General features: G+C 41.3%; 1 long non-coding RNA gene across 1 annotated transcript in view; it reads right to left on the reverse strand.

Moving 5' to 3' along the window:
* Nucleotides 1-11,713, reverse strand: part of LOC120881969 — a 19,184-nt gene extending 7,471 nt beyond the window's left edge. The window contains exons 1-2 of the long non-coding RNA XR_005725398.1: nt 11,590-11,713; nt 8,254-8,259 (exon numbers count right to left, since the gene is read on the reverse strand). This is a non-coding gene — a long non-coding RNA (uncharacterized LOC120881969). The remainder of the gene's footprint in view (nt 1-8,253; nt 8,260-11,589) is intronic.
* Between the last annotated feature and the right edge of the window lie 4,952 nt (nt 11,714-16,665).

Consider the following 16,665-nt stretch of genomic DNA (forward strand, 5'->3'; position numbering starts at 1 on the left):
ACAAAAACAAGACCAGGACCTGACTGTGGCTCAGATCATGAACTCCTTATTACCAAATTCAGAGTTAAATTGAAGAAAGTAGGGAAAACCGCTAGACCATTGAGGTATGACCTAAATCAAATCCCTTATGATTATAGAGTGGAAGTGAGAAATAGATTTACAGGCCTAGATCTGATAGATAGAGTGCCTGATGAACTATGGAATAAAGTTCATGACCTTGTACAGGAGACAGGGATCAAGACCATCCCCATGGAAAAGAAATGCAAAAAAGCAAAATGGTTTACATTATACCCTTGTGCTATGTCATTCTTTCAAAGGTTGTGCTCTGCCCTCTTCCCTCCTGTTTCATGCTCTTTTCCTGAGCCCCATCCAGACCCACAAGGTTGCCTCTACAATCTTCTGGAGAGACAACCAGAAGATAGCTGGCCTTGGGAAGGAAATACTCTTATAATATCCAACCCGCTAATCCTACCCAGTACCGGTCACAGTGGTGATCTTGGGGACGCCCAACTCCAGTCCGGGGGTCCCAGGAGTTCATCACAACTTGACCTGCCTAGGGATCTGGTCCTCAAAAGGTTGTCACACCTCAAACTGCTCAGGGATCCGCTAGTCCCAGGGGTCCCAGGAGGCCGTCATGCCTTGACCTGCCTGTGGATTCGATCTCTAGGAAGCTGTCATGCCTCAGCCTGCCTGGCGATCTGCACCCTGACCCGGGGACACCTGGCTCTCAGGTTGCAACAGTTCTGGGTAGGATAAGCTTCAGAAAGACTCACCCCTAAGAAAGTCCACCCATGGAAACAAAAGGAAGCCTATTTCTTGTGGGACTGTGCCCAGTCTCAACAATAACTCAACAGTCCAGTGAGAACCCCATTGCCTTTCTGGAAAGGCTAAAAGAGGCACTCCAAAAGTTTACCATTCTGGACTTAGTACAATAGCTACAGCCCTGCTGCCTCTTTAGATGAGATGCTCCAGACAGCCACCAATACCTTTTATAACAGAGAACAGGAGAAGGAGGCAAAGGCCCAGGAGAAGGAGAGAAAAAGAGAGAAGGCATGCCCAGATGCTGGCTGCCCTCCAGAGAAGCCCTATGGCAAACCCTGAGTCCTTGAGGGACAAGGCACGAGACAAATGCCTGATGTGTAGACAGGCGGGGCACTGGGCCAAAGAGTGTCCAAACCATGACAAATCTCCTAGAACAGCTTGCCACAAATGCCATCAACTGGGACTTTGGGTGGCACTCTGCCCTTGGGACCCAAGAGTCTTCAAGGTCAAGCTCCAAACCTACCCTTACGATGGTTCAAGAGGACTGAAGCAGCCTGCTCCAGCCAGCCTGCCTGTCACAGATAACCATCACGGGGCTGGAGCCAAGGGTGTAACTGGATGTGGCAGGTAGGTCTGAGAATTTCTTGGTTGACACAGGGGCTACCTACTCTGTCTTGATCTCCTACTCCAGAGCCTTCTCCTCCCAAACCTGTACCATTTGGGGTGCTACAGGAAAAGCAACTATTAAAAAATTCACCCGAGCACTTCTTTGTTGCTGGGATGGACAAATATTTTCCCACCAGTTTCTGGTGGTCCCTGAGTGTCCTACTCCCTTATTGGGAAGAGATATACTCACTAAACTGGGGACCACCCTTGTGATGGGAAGTTTTTCAGCCCCTAGAGCTCTACAGCTCTTGGTTACTACTGAAGAACCAATTACACCTTCAATAGAGAGGCACCAAAAACTATGGGAAGACAAAATTAACCCCCAGGTGTGGGACTAGGGGATTCCTGGACGAGCCCACCAAGCTGAACCTGTCATCATTGTCCTCCAATATCCCACTCGGTTTCCTAACCGGAAAAAATACCCTCTCAAAAGAGAGGCTTGGGAGGGACTACAGCCTTTAATAAATAAATTCTTTGCTTGTTGGCTATTGGTCCCCACCAGTTCACCATGTAACACCCCAATCCTCTCAGTAAAGAAAAAAGATGGAACCTGGTGAATGGTTCAAGATCTCTGGATCATAAATGAAGCTGTAGTCCCCCTCCATCCCACAGTACCCAATCCCTATTCTTGGGAGAAATCCCACCCAGTGCCAAGTGGTTTACAGTCTTGGATCTCAAAGATGCACTTTTTTGCATACCACTGGATAAAGAATCCCAATATTTTTTTGCCTTTGAGTGGGAGGCCCCAGGAGAAAAACACCAACAGATGACTTGGACACCAACAGATGACTCAGGGGTTCAGAGATAGCCCCCACCTGTTTGGACGGGCCCTTAGCCAAGATCTCCTAGATCTGGACCTGGGACCTAATGGGAAAATATTACAATATGTAGATAACCTACTAATCTGCTCTCCAGATGAGAAAAGTGCCCAACAACATGCAATTCAGGTTCTAAACTTCTTGACAGAAAGAGGATATAAAGTCTCCTGTGCTTAGGCACAGATGGTCGAGACAAAGGTCACTCACCTGGGAGTTCAGATTACACACGGGTCCATGAGGCTGTCCTCTGATCAGTTACAAGAAATCCTCCAGTTGCCCTCCCCCACGACTCAAAAACAATTGTGAGCTTTCCTGGGGCTAACTGGATACTGCAGAATCTGGATACACAACTATGGTCTAATTGGCCAGCCCTTATATGAAAGCTTAAAGGGACGAGATGATTCAATCCCACTAATGTGGGGAACTCCCCAAAAGAAGGCAGAGGCTACACTAAAACAGGCCTTAACTCAGGCACCTGTCTTGAGGTTGCCAGACCCAGAAAAAGCATTCCAACTTTATGTCCATGAAAGAAAGGGAATAGCCTTGGGTGTGTTAACTCAAAGGTTGGGATCTGAGCCCCAGCTGTAGCTTACTTATCCAAGAGGCTTGATCCAACTACCTGAGGCTGGCCCCCCTGCCTTCGAAATCTTTCAGCTATTGCAACCATGATAGAAGATGCTTTAAAACTCTCCTTTGGGGGCAAACTAACTATTTTTACCAGCCACCAAGTAAAACAACTCCTAAATGGGAAAGGCCATTTATGGATGTCTGATCAAAGAATCCTCAGATATATCCCTTTGTGAGGTTCTTAACCCAGCCACCCTCCTGCCTACCCCCGAGGGCTCTCTCCCCTTTCACTCTTGTCTAGAAACCTTGGACCACTGGACAAAACCCCGAGAGGGATTGTCAGAAGATTCTCTGACCAATCCTGAGGAATTCTGGTACACTGATAGAAGCAACTTTGTCTTGGATGGAAGAAGAAGAGCTGAGTATACAGTAGTCTCCAATTTTGAGACCATAGAGGCTAAGCCTCTACCACCAGGTACTTCAGCCCAATTAGCTGAGCTCATAGCCCTGACTCGAGCTTTAGAGCTGGGAAAAGGAAAAAGAATAGCCATTTACACTGATTCCAAGTATGCCTTTCTGGTGCTACATGCACATGTGGCTATTTGGAAAGAAAGGGACCACTTGACCACCCGAGGGTCCCCAATCAAATATGGTGATCAGATTCTTCGACTGCTGGAGGCAGTCCATCTGCCCACTGAGGTTTCAGTCTCATGCTGTAAAGGACACCAAAAAGGGAGCACAGAAGTGGCATGAGGGAACCAAGCAATTGATCAGGCAGCTAGGAGAGCAGCATTACAGGACCATGACCTAATAGGGGTTGCCACCCTAGTTCCACAGACTAATTTGCCAGAAACTCCTTCATATACTGAAGGTGAGACTCTTAAAGCTAAGAGTGAGGGCTTTCAAGATCATATGGGGTGGTTCCAAAAGGAGGGACTCCTTTTTCTGCCTGGGAACCTCCAATGGAAGTTGGTTAACTCCTTACATGCCACTACTCATTTAGGAGAAAAGGCCCTCCAAAGACTACTAGAAAGGTCCTTCAGAGGAACAGGCTTCCAAACAACTATAAGACAGGTGGTCTCCTCTTGTCCCACTTGCCAATTAAACAACCCCCAAGGAGCTCAAAGACCCCAGCTGGGCCAGCCCACCCAACGATGTGGAGCCTACCCAGGAGAGGACTGGCAGATGGACTTAACCCAGATGCCAGTTTCTCAAGGGTATAAATACCTATTAGTCATGATAGATACATTCACAGGATGGATTGAAGGCTTTCCCACCCGCACTGAGAAGGCTGAGGAGGTGGTAAAAAAAAAAACTGCTCCATGAAATCATTCCAAGATTTGGTCTGCCCAGGTCATTACAAAGTGACAATGGGACATCATCTACTTCTAAGGTCACCCAAGGGGTCTCGAAAGCATTGGGCATTACTTATTATCTCCATTGTGCCTGGAGGCCTCAATCTTCAGGAAAAGTATAAAGAGCCAATCAATTCTTAAAATCAGCAATAAAAAAGATAACCCAGGAGACCTCCCTGGGATGGAAGGAGGCTTTACCAATAGCTCTCCTCTGCACCCGCATTGCCCCTAAGGAACAGGGTGGTCTTAGTCCTTATGAGATGCTATATGGGAGACCTTTTGTTTATGTCAATGACCTCTTCCTAGATCCAGAGGTTCAGACCTTCCAGTCTTATACCATGGCCATTGGGCAATTCCAACAGGATATACACTTGTGGGGTATGAACCAGGACCCAAAAGATTCTAAAGAGTCACCAATATATGCTCCAGGGACTCAAGTCCTAATTAAAGTCTGGAAAGATGGGTCTCCAAAGGCTCAACTCCAGCCCACATGGAAGGGTCCCTACCCTGTAATACTTTCTACCTCCACAGCAGTCAAGGTACCAGGACATGACTCCTGGATTCACCACTCATGAGTCAAACTGTGGAAGAAAACAGAAGAGGACACTCCATACACCTCTGAGCCCCTGGGAGATCTCAGATACCTATTCAGAACTACAAATGAGTGCCATTCCAGTGAACACACCCAAAATCTGGTTTCTGGAGATAAAATTTCTCAGGATAACTCTAAAGAGCTAACACAGTTTGACAGAGACTGTACTCCAAAACAGACAGGAGATAGATCTTCTGATCCCTGAACAAGGAGGGACTTGAGCCATCCTGGCCATGTGAGTTTAAAATTGATTAATGGCCCTACTAGTCCTTGTTACCCTATATTGATGATGCTTATGATTATTCCATGTACTGTCAATTGTCTAATCTGTTTTGTCTCTGCCCAGGTCAACAAGCTACAACATGCAGTGCCAGTTCAACAAAGATATAAAACTACAGCCAACCACAGAAAATATCACACAACCTTAGATGGACATCACTATAAGGACTCTGAGGCTTGAGACTAGCAAGAGGGGGAAGCCCAATACCCCTCACCATCCCAGTTCAGCAGGAAGTAGCCAGAAAGACCTTGATGCCCCTATTCCCAAAGAATTGGGCCTCCCATCTCTTGAGGGGGGAATGTTAGGTAGGTAGAATAGGGAAAAGGAGTCCAAAATGGCAGTGGCTAAAAGACAAGGAAGGGAAAATCCTGCAAAAATAGAACAAAGGAAGGTCAAAGGAAGGTCTGAGGACCAGAGTGAAGACTTCAAGTAGAACAAACAGCACTCCTGGCTAAGCCCAATTTGCATAGGGCAGGCCCAGGTGGAGGAAAAAACATATAAAAGGAGCCAAAGTGCTTTCTCTCTCTCTTTCTCTCCCGTGTGCATGTGTTATTTCTCTCTCTCTCCCTCTCTCCCTCTCTCTCTCCCTCTCTCCCTCTCTCTCTCTCCCTCCCCCAAGCACTCCCCCACTCTCTTCTCTTCGAGTCTTTGGGTTGGCATGCCCTCACACTTCTAGGATGGATTCTCCTGCTATCTTCTAAATAAAATAGAGCTGTAACACTAAAAAAAAAAAAAAGAAAAGAAAAAGAAAGAGAAGAAATAGATCCAAAACAATATTGCTAAGGCTTGTGTCAAAGAGAGAACTACCTATGTATTCTTCTAGCAGCTATTTTTTTCTGATCTTACATTTTGGTCTTTAACCCATTTTGTGTTTATTTTTGTATATGGTGTGAGAAAATGCTCTAATTTCTTTCTTTTAGCTATCCAGTTTCCCCAAAACAACTTATTGAAAGATTGTCACTTCTCATTGTGTATTGTTGCTTCACTTGTTGTAGATTAATTGAGCATATGTGTGTAGGCTTATTTCTAGGTTCTTTGTTCTATGTATATATTTTTTCCAGTACCATACTGTCTTGATTACTGTAGCTTTGTAATATATTCTGAAGTCAAGAAGCATGATACCTCTAAGTTTGTTCCTTTTGCTCAAGATTACTGTGGTACTTTGGGGTCTTTTGTGTTTCTGTAAAAATATTAGGATTATTTGTTTTAGTTCTGTTTTGTCATAATTATTTTGATAGGGATGAACCATGGACAGAGGTTCGTGACATCGTACAGGAGACAGGGATCAAGGCCATCCCCATGGAAAAGAAATGCAAAAAAGCAAAATGGCTGTCTGGGGAGGCCTTACAAATAGCTGTGAAAAGAAGAGAAGTGAAAAGCAAAGGAGAAAAGGAAAGATATAGGCATCTGAATGCAGAGTTCCAAAGAATAGCAAGAAGAGATAAGAAAGCCTTCCACAGCGATCAATGCAAAGAAATAGAGGAAAAGAACAGAATGGGAAAGATTAGAGATCTCTTTAAGAAAATTAGAGATACCAAGGGAACACTTCATGCAAAGATGGGCTTGATAAAGGACAGAAATGGTATGGATCTAACAGAAGCAGAAGATATTAAGAAGAGGTGGCAAGAATACACAGAATTGTACAAAAAAGATCTTCACGACCTGGATAATCACGATGGTGTGATCACTCATCTAGAGCCAGACATTCTGGAATGTGAAGTCAAGTGGGCCTTAGAAAGCATCACTACGAACGAAGCTAGTGTAGGTGATGGAATTCCAGTTGAGCTGTTTCAAATCCTGAAAGATGATGCTGTGAAAGTGCTGCACTCAATATGCCAGCAAAATTTGGAAAACTCAGCAATGGCCACAGGACTGGAAAAGGTCAGTTTTCATTCCAATCCCAAAGAAAGGCAATGCCAAAGAATGCTCAAACTACCACACGATTGCACTCATCTCACACACTAGTAAAGTAATGCTCAAAATTCTCCAAGCCAGGCTTCAGCAATATGTGAACTGTGAACTTCCTGATGTTCAAGCTGGTTTTAGAAAAGGCAGAGGAACCAGAGATCAAATTGCCAACATCTGCTGGATCATGGAAAAAGCAAGAGAGTTCCAGAAAAACATCTATTTCTGCTTTATTGACTATGCCAAAGCCTTTGACTGTGTGGATCACAATAAACTGTGGAAGATTCTGAAAGAGATGGGAATACCAGACCACCTAACTTGCCTCTTGAGAAATCTGTATGCAGGTCAGGAAGCAACAGTTAGAACTGGACATGGAAAAACAGACTGGTTCCAAATAGGAAAAGGAGTACATCAAGGCTGTATATGGTCACCCTGCTTATTTAACTTCTATGCAGAGTACATCATGAAAAACGCTGGACTGGAAGAAGCACAAGCTGGGATCAAGATTTCTGGGAGAAATATCAATCACCTCAGATATGCAGATGACACCATCCTTATGGCAGAAAGTGAGGAGGAACTGAAAAGCCTCTTGATGAAAGTGAAAGAGGAGAGTGCAAAAGTTGGCTTAAAGCTCAACATTCAGAAAACGAAGATCATGGCATCCGGTCCCATCACTTCATGGCAAATAGATGGGGAAACAGTGGAAACAGTGTCAGACTTTATTTTGGGGGGCTCCAAAATCGCTGCAGATGGTGACTGCAGCCATGAAATTAAAAGACGCTTACTCCTTGGAAGAAAAGTTATGACCAACCTTGATAGCATATTCAAAAGCAGAGACATTACTTTGCTGACTAAGGTCTGTCTAGTCAAGGCTATGGTTTTTCCAGTGGTCATGTATGGATGTGACAGTTGGACTGTGAAGAAGGCTGAGTGCCGAAGAATTGATGCTTTTGAACTGTGGTGTTGGAGAAGACTCTTGAGAGTCCCTTGGAGTGCAAGGAGATCCAACCAGTCCATTCTGAAGGAGATCAGCCCTAGGACTTCTTTGGAGGGAATGATGCTGAAGCTGAAGCTCCAGTACTTTGGCCACTTCAGATGAAGAGTTGACTCATTGGAAAAGACTCTGATGCTGGGAGGGATTGGGGGCAGGAGGAGAAGGGGATGACAGAGGATGGGATGGCTGGATGGCATCACTGACTTGATGAACGTGAGTTTGAGTAAACTCCATGAGTTGGTGATGGACAGGGAGGTCTGGCGTGCTGCGATTCATGGGGTCGCAAAGAGTCGGACTGAGCGATTGAACTGAACTGAGGCCTAATAGAATGAGTTTGGGAGTGTTCTCTTATCTTCAGTTTTTTGGAAATTGTTTGAAAATAATTATATTTACTCTTCTTTATGTTTTTGGTAGATTTTCTGTGAAGCTGTCTGGTCCTGGATTTTTTTTGTTGATTACTGATTCAACTTCAGTATTAGCAATTGGTCTCTTCATATTTTTTGTCTTCCTGATTCAGTCTTGGAAAATTGTATGTTTCTATGAATGTTTCCTTTTTTTTCCTCAGTTTTCCAATTTTTTGGAATATAGCTGTGTGTAATATTCTCTTGTGATTGCTTGTATTCCTGTAATTCCCCTCTTTCATTTCTAATTTTGTTTATTTGGGTCCTCTCACATTTTCCTTAATAAGCCTAGTTAAGAATTTATCAATTTTATCTTAAAAAAAGTAGCTCTTGATTTCTTTGATCTTTTAAATTTTTTTATTTTTTATCTTTATTGTATTTATTTTTGCTCTGATAGTTATTGTTTCCTTCCTTCTGATGGCTTTGGGCTTTGCTTATTCTTCTTTTTCTATATCCTTTAGATGGTAGATTACATGTTTATTTGAGACATTTCTTGTTTCTTGGTATAGGTCTGTATCACTATAAACTTCCTTACTAGTACTGCTTTTGCTGTGTCCCATCAATTTTGGAAATTTATGTTTTTCTTGTCATTTGTCTCAGATATTTTTAAATTTCCTCTTTGATTTCTTCATTGGTTTTCTAGTGGCCAGGTTGTTTAATCTACACATGTTTTTGTTTTCCCATATTTCCTCCTGTAATTTTTTGTAGTCTCATACCATTGTGGTTGGAAATGATGCTTGACATAATTTCAATCCTCTTAGATTTGTTGAAAGTTATTTTGTGTCCTAATATGTGACCTGTCCTGGAGAAGGAGACCATTCCATGTTCACTTAAAATGAATGTGTATTCTGCTGTTTCAAGTGGGAGGTTCTGTAGATATATTTTAAGTGCAAGTGATCTAATGTGTCATTTAAGGCTATTGCTTCCTTATTGATTTCTGTCTAGATGAACTGTCCATTGATGTGAATGGAGTGTTAAAATCCCCTACTATTATTACATTGTTGTCAGTTTCTCTGTTTATGCCTGTTAATATTTACTTTATTTAGTTTCTCCTGTATTAGATATATATATATATATATATATATATATATATGTTATGATTATAATATCCTCTTCTTGTATTAACCTTGCTATCATAATATAATTCTTTTCTTTGTCTATTATTATAGATTTTATTTTAAAATCTACTTTGTTTGATGTGAGCTTTGCTACTCCCAGCTTTCTTTTCATTGCCATTTGCATGGAATATCTCTTTCTAGCCCTCACTTTCAGTCACTCTGTTTTTGATTGGAGCATTGATATTTAAAGTGATTATTAATAGGTACATATTTATTGCAAATTTGTTACTTGTTTTCTGTTCTTTTTCATTTACTTTCTTCCTTTGTGGTTTGATGATTTTCTTTTTTTTTCTATATATATATATATATGTATATATATAATTGAAGAATAGTTGGCATAAAATGTTTCAGGAGGACTTCCCTGTAGCTCAAATGGTAAAGAATCTGCCTGCAATGCAGGAGTCCAGGGTTCGATCCCTGAGTTGGGAAGATCCTCTGCAAAAGGGAATGGCAATCCACTCTAGTATTCTTGCCTGGAGAATCCCACGGATTGAAAAGTCTGGTAGGCTACAGTCCATGGGGTGGCAAAGAGTTGGACATGACTGAATGACAAAACCAATGTTTCAGGTGCACAGCAAGGTGATTGTTATACATATACACACATATTAGTTTTGAAATTATTTTCCATTATAGGTTATTACAAGATATTGACTATAGTGCCCTATGGTATATAGTAAATTTTCATTCTTGTTGCATATCTATTTTAAATTAAAAATCTAGTATTCTATTTATACTAAAGCAAGTGGAATCAAAGTGTCACAAATTTCTTAGGCAAATTTCATGTTTTCTAAAATATACATATTATACATATTATTTACATATATATATACAAAAGCTTTTCTACTATGCTTGCAATAAAGGGTTGAGAAAGAACATTAAAAAAAAGAAAAGATGGAGAAATTGGAAAACAAACTAAATGAAATGGGAGCACTGAATATGAAATAGAAAAAGTGAAACAAACTAGATAAAACTAAAAGATCATCATATAGTCCATCTTTTTAAAACATGTCTGCTCATTAGAAACATATCTGGAGCTCTGGAGAAGAATAGCAATACCTAGGTATTTGTATTTTTCAAAAAATTCCAAGATAATTCTGATAGGCATATGGATTTTAAAAAGTGATTATATGTTTTTCTATTAAATTGTAGTTTTCGTGACATAGAATTCTATTATTTTTCTGTTGACCAATCATGATACAAATCTATTAAGAGATTAACAGTTACATAATCACAATAGTAAAAGATGTTTATTAGTTTTCACAATCAATAGCCAGACAAAAAATGAAAGATAATTGTAATTGCAAGCCACAATGGGAACATGACTAACCTAACAATATAAATAACTGCATACAGTTTGGGGGGGGGGTGTCAAGCAGAGTGATATGGTAAGTGTAAGTGCATATATGTATACGTTTTCATCTGCCCAGCCAGTCTATGTCTTTTGGTTGGCACACTTAATCCATTTACACTTAAGGTAATTATCGATATATATGATCCTATTACTGTTTTCTTAATTGTTTTGGATTTATTTTGTGTAGCTCCTTTCCTTCTCTTGTGTCTCCTACCTAGAGAAGTTCCTCTGGCATTTGTTGTAAAGCTAGTTTGATAGTGTTGAATTCTCTTAACTTTTGCTTGGCTGGAAGCTTTTGATTTCTCCATCAAAAGGAGAGTCTTGCTGGGTAGAGTATTCTTGGTCATAGTTTTTTCCCTTTCACCACCTTAAATGCATAGTGCCATTCCCTTCTGGCTTGTAGAGTTTCTGTTGAGAAATCAGCTGATAGCCTGATGGGAATTCCCTTGTATGCTATTTGTCCTTTTTTTCCCTTGTTGCTTTTAGTATTTTATCTTTGTCTTTAATTTTTGTCAGTTTGATTGCTGTGTGTCTCAACCTCCTTGGGTTTATCCTGCCTGGGACTCTCTGTGCTTCCTGGACTTGGCTGACTATTTCCTTTCCCATGTTAAGGATGTTTTCAGCTATTATTTCTTCAAATATTTTCTCAGGTCCTTTCTCTTTCTCTTCTCCTTCTGGAAACCCTATAATGAGAATGTTGGTGTGTTTAATGTTGTCCCAGAGGTCTCTTAGGCTGTCTTCATTTCTTTTCATTTGTTTTTATATATTCTGTTCTGCAACAGTGATTTCTATCATTCTGTCCTCCAGGTCATTTACCCATCCTTTTGCCTCAATTATTCTGCTATTGAGTCCCTCTAGTGTATTATTCATCTCTGTTTGTTCTTTAGTTCTTCTAGGTATCTGGTAAACATTTTTTTGCATCTTCTCCATTGTTTTCCTGAGATCCCACATCATCTTCACTATCATTATTCTGAATTATTTTTCTGGGAGGTTGCCTATCTCTACTTCATTTATTTGTTTTTCTGGAGTTTTACTTTGTCCTTTCATCTGGGACATAACTTTTTGCTTTTCATCCTAATTAACTTTCTGTAATGTGGTTTTTTGTTTTTGTTTTTGTTTAGGTGCTGTGGGACTGTGGTTCTTTTGCTTCTTTAGTCTGACCTCTGATGGAGGAGGCTACAAGGCTTGTGTAAGCTTACAGATAGGAGGGACTGGCTGTGGGAAAAACTGGGTCTTGCTCTGGTGGGCAGGGCCTTGCTCAGTAAATTATCTGCTGATGGGTGAGTTTGCATTCCCTCTCTGGTAGTTGCTTAGCCTGAGGCAACCTAGCCCTGTGGTCTACTGGCTCTGTGGTAGGGTTAACAGTGACCTACAATATGGCTTACATGAAGGGGGATCTTCCTGGACTGCTGCTGCCAGTGCCCCTGTGCCTGTGGTGAGCCCCTGCAGAACCGTGCCTCCATAGGAGACCCTCTAACACTAGCAGGTAATTTTGATTCAATCTCCTGTGGGGTCACTGCTCCTTCCTTCTGGGTCTGGTGTGTGCAAAATTTAGTTTGTGCCCTCCAAGACTGAAGTCTCTGTTTTCCCCAGTCCTGTGGAAGTCCTATAATCAAATCCCTCTGGCCTTCAAGGTCAGATTCCCTGGTGATTCCCAGTCCCTTTGTTAGATCCCAGGCTGGGAAGCCTGAAGTGGTCTTCAGAACCTTCACAACAGTGGGAGAATTTCTTTGGTCTTATTGTTCTCCAGTTTTTGAGTCACCCACCCAGTGGGTATGAGATTTCATTTTATCATGATCGTGCCCCTCCTACCATCTTGCTGTGCCTCCTTCTTTGTCTTTGGATGTTGGGTATCTTTTTTCTGGTGGGTTCTAGCATCCTCCTGTGGATTGTTGCTCAGCTTATAGTTGCACTTTTGGTGCTGTTACAGGGGGAGATGAGCACCACCATCTTGAACTGGAAGCTAATGCTTCTCTTTACTGTTATGTTTGGATTCCTTTCTTGCTAATTTTGGTGTTTCTAGTGTAGGTTTTTTATTTTTTGCTATCATGTAGTTCATATAGTTGACCTGTAAGTATATTTACTCCCTGGTGGCTCAGACGGTAAAGCGTCTGCCCGCAATGCGGGAGACCTGGGTTCAATCCCTGGGTCAGGAAGATCGCCTGGAGATGGACATGGCAATCCACTCCAGTACTCTTGCCTGGAGAATCCCATGGATGGAGGAGCCTGGTGGACTACAGTCCAAAGGGTTGCAAAGAGTTGGACACGACTGAGCTACTTCACTTTCACTTTCATTTAAGTTCAAATGTTTTCTAAAAAATCTACATCTTTTACTGCCTTCCTTCATGTTTTGTGCTTTTGTTGTCATATTTTAAAAATCCATATCTGTTCCTTAACTATTTATTGTAGTTACATTTGATTTTATAATTTTTGTATTTTAGCCATTGTCCTAGTTTATTTAGGTAATTGATCCACTGTATTTATTGCATATTTGCTTTTATCTGTTGAATTTTTCCTTTCCTGTAACTTCTTATTTCTTGTTGTAGCTTTTTCTTTTTCATTTAAAGAAGACCCTTTAACATTTCTTGTAAGATTGGTTTAGTATTGATGAGTGCTTTTAATTTTTGCTTCTCTGAGAAGCTCTTTATCTCTTTAAATTCTGAATGATAACTCTGCTAGATAGAGTATTCTAGTTCATAGGTTTTTCTCTTTCAGCACTTTAAATATATCATGGCACTCCCTTCTTGCCTGCAAACCTCCTGCAGAAAAATCAGCTAATAGTTTTATGAAGGTTCCCTTGTATATGATGCCTTAAAAAAAAAACTTTTGCCATTTTAATTTGGACATATATTGTGTGGGTCTGTTTGGGTTCATTTTGTGGGACTTTCTATGTTTCTTATAACTGGATTTCTGTTTTTTTCTTCAGGAATTTTTCAGTCATAATTTCGTAAAATGCATTTTCTGCCCCTTTTGCTCTCTTCTTCTGGTACCCTTATAATATGAATGCTAGTATGCTGTACTAGAGATCCTTTAAATTATCCTCATTCTTTTAATTGCTTTTCTTTTTTGCTATTCTGATTGGGTGATTTCCACTTTTACATCTTTTGGATAGTTTATGTTTCTTCTATATCACCTAATCTGCTGTTAATACCTTCTAGTATATTTTTCTTTTCAGTTGTATTTTTCTGCATTCATTGGTTCTTTTTTGCATTTTCTCTTTGTTAAAATTCTGTTTCTGTTCACCTATTTTTTTCTTCAGTTCATTTAACATTTTTATTACTACTACTTGGAATTCTTTTTCAGGTAAATTAATTTTCTCTGTTACATTAGGGTTTTTTCCTGAGACTTTATCTTGTTCTTTCATTTGAAACCTATTTTTCTATTTTCTCATTTTGTTTAACTTTCTGTGTCTCTATGAAATTAGGGGAGATGGTTACCTATTCTGATCTTGAAGCCATGTCCTTGTGTGAAGGCATCACTGTGCAGTCTGCATATGCCTAGTGGCTTGTTGGGAGTGCTGTATTTGAAGTGTTCATGAGTTACATATTCTCTCTGGGTACACTGGGCTGGAGATAGGGCTGGAATCAGAGGTACTAGAGACAGAGCCAAGTGTGAATTGGGGATTCTCCTAGGCACAATAGTATTTGCTGCCCTATTGGAATTGTGGCTGGGGCCTGAGGGCTTGCGGCTGCACTTCTGAGCTGGTTTCATTTTTTCCCTGGTGTGTGTGTCATTGTGAAAGGCAGAGTTGGGGTCAGAGGAGTTGGAGCCACACTATTGAGCAGGCTCTGCTCCTTCCCTGGTGTATGTACACACTGGCAAAGGCAATCTACCCCCTGGCTAAGGGTAAGGCTGTGGCCCAAGCTGTCTCTGTCCCTTCCCCAATGAGAACATGTGCATTGGCAATAGTGGCCTCCATCTTAGTAGGGAGCAGTTCTAAAGCAAGAGGAGCTGGAGTGGTAGCCTGGTACAGGCTGTGGGGCATGCTGTGGCAGTCTTGGCAGGTTGGCCAGAACACCATTCATTTTTTCAATCTGCAGCATCCATTCTGTGACTGGGAGCCAACAAGTCTGTGTGTGAGCTCTTCAAGAGTGAAGGCTTGGTTTCTTACATCTCTCTGCTTTGCTCCACTGATTTTTGAATCATATAAGGGAGCTTGATTTCTGAATGTTGGACCTTATGGCTGGGGTGCCTAATATGTGGCTTAAACCCCTTGCTCCCCAAAGAGGATCCCTGAGCCTGCTGGGTCACCCACTAGGGATGTAGGTCCTGACTTGATCACTTCTCCTGCCTTCCTACCAAACTGTGTGTGGATCTTTCTTTACAGCCTTGGTTGTAGGAGAGCCATTCTTCTAATCTTTAGGTAATTCTCAGTGAGAGTTGCTCTTTATGTAGTTGTAGTTTTGATGTGTTTGTGGGGGGAGGTGAGCTCAGGGTCTTTCTAGTCTGTCATCTTGATCCCACCTCTAACAAGTGCTTCTCTTTCTATTAGATGTGAATAGCTACTTTTACTTCCAACTCACAATACTGGTTCTGGAAGAACACAGCGGGGACTTCTTTGCTTTGCATTGACACTCATACTTCAAGACTCAATGCCAACATATCTTGGTCTCTCCCTACCCTCCAAACCCACCATCATTTTATGAAAGAATCATCAATGATGGATTAGTGGTGTCCTTCCTCAACAGCACACTCAGACATGAGTATACAAGGAAGTGATCCTACCTGGGGGCTGAATCTAAGTTATCTAAGGTGACTATCTCCATAGACTAACTCCTCTAGTGAGTACCTCCCTGCTGTATTATTATTACAGTTGGAAACACATTGTTACATTTGCTTGCCCCTTTCTTAAGGTATAGCTGACATACAAGAAATTGCATATATTTGAAGTATAAAAGTTGATTTTTTGATATATGTATAAGCCCATGAAACCATCACCAGAATTAAGATAATAAACATGTCTGCTGCTGCTGCTGCTGCTGCTGCTAAGTCACTTCAGTCATGTCTGACTCTGTGCGACCCCACAGATGGCAGCCCACCAGGCTCCCCCATCGCTGGGATTCTCCAGGCAAGAACACTGGAGTGGGTTGCCATTTCCTTCACCAATGCATGAAAGTGAAAAGTGAAAGTGAAGTCGCTTTTTCTAGGCAAGAGTACTGGAGTGGGGTGCCATTGCCTTCTCCAAATAAACATGTCTGCTACCCCCCCAAATGTTCTTCATATCCTGTTATAATATACCCCTTCCTCCTACCACCCAACTCCCTTGCTAGCTCCTCCTGCCCTTCTTGGCTTTGTTTGATAATGTTGAAATGTTCCAACTGAAGAAAACAGCTAGATTCTCTGGATCTAAAGCAAGAGTAGAAAACATCCCTTGCGTCTTTCTTCATTTCTCCTTTGAAAAGAAGTCAAACCCTCCCAAAGGCTTATCTTTGTAGCTGTACATGAACAATTCTAAGACTAGATCAAAGGCCTTCCTTAAGTAAGGAACTAGGAGGTTGAAACTCTTCTATAAATTATAAGTAGACACTAAAGTTGCAAATTACTTGAAGATCAACTAAAGATCTAAGGTGAAAGCATGTTTCTTAAGGAAACTTCTATTACAAAACAGCATACATTTGAAATGCAATGAAAAGAAGAAAATCTGCATAATCCCGCTACCCTAGCTGAACACTGTCAGTCATTTGGCATGTTTTCATTTCTGAATCTCACCCCCCAACACCAGAAAAAATTCTTTATTGAAACCTACTTTTTTGTGTTTAACTTTTTGTCTATATACCTCCAGCACATACCACCATTGTTGTTGTTCAGTCGCCAAATTGTGTCTGACTGTGACGCTATGGAGTGCAACATGCCAGG

Source organism: Oryx dammah, unplaced genomic scaffold (assembly GCF_014754425.2).
Source record: "Oryx dammah isolate SB20612 unplaced genomic scaffold, SCBI_Odam_1.1 HiC_scaffold_23, whole genome shotgun sequence".
In the NCBI taxonomy this organism is placed as follows: domain Eukaryota; kingdom Metazoa; phylum Chordata; class Mammalia; order Artiodactyla; family Bovidae; genus Oryx; species Oryx dammah.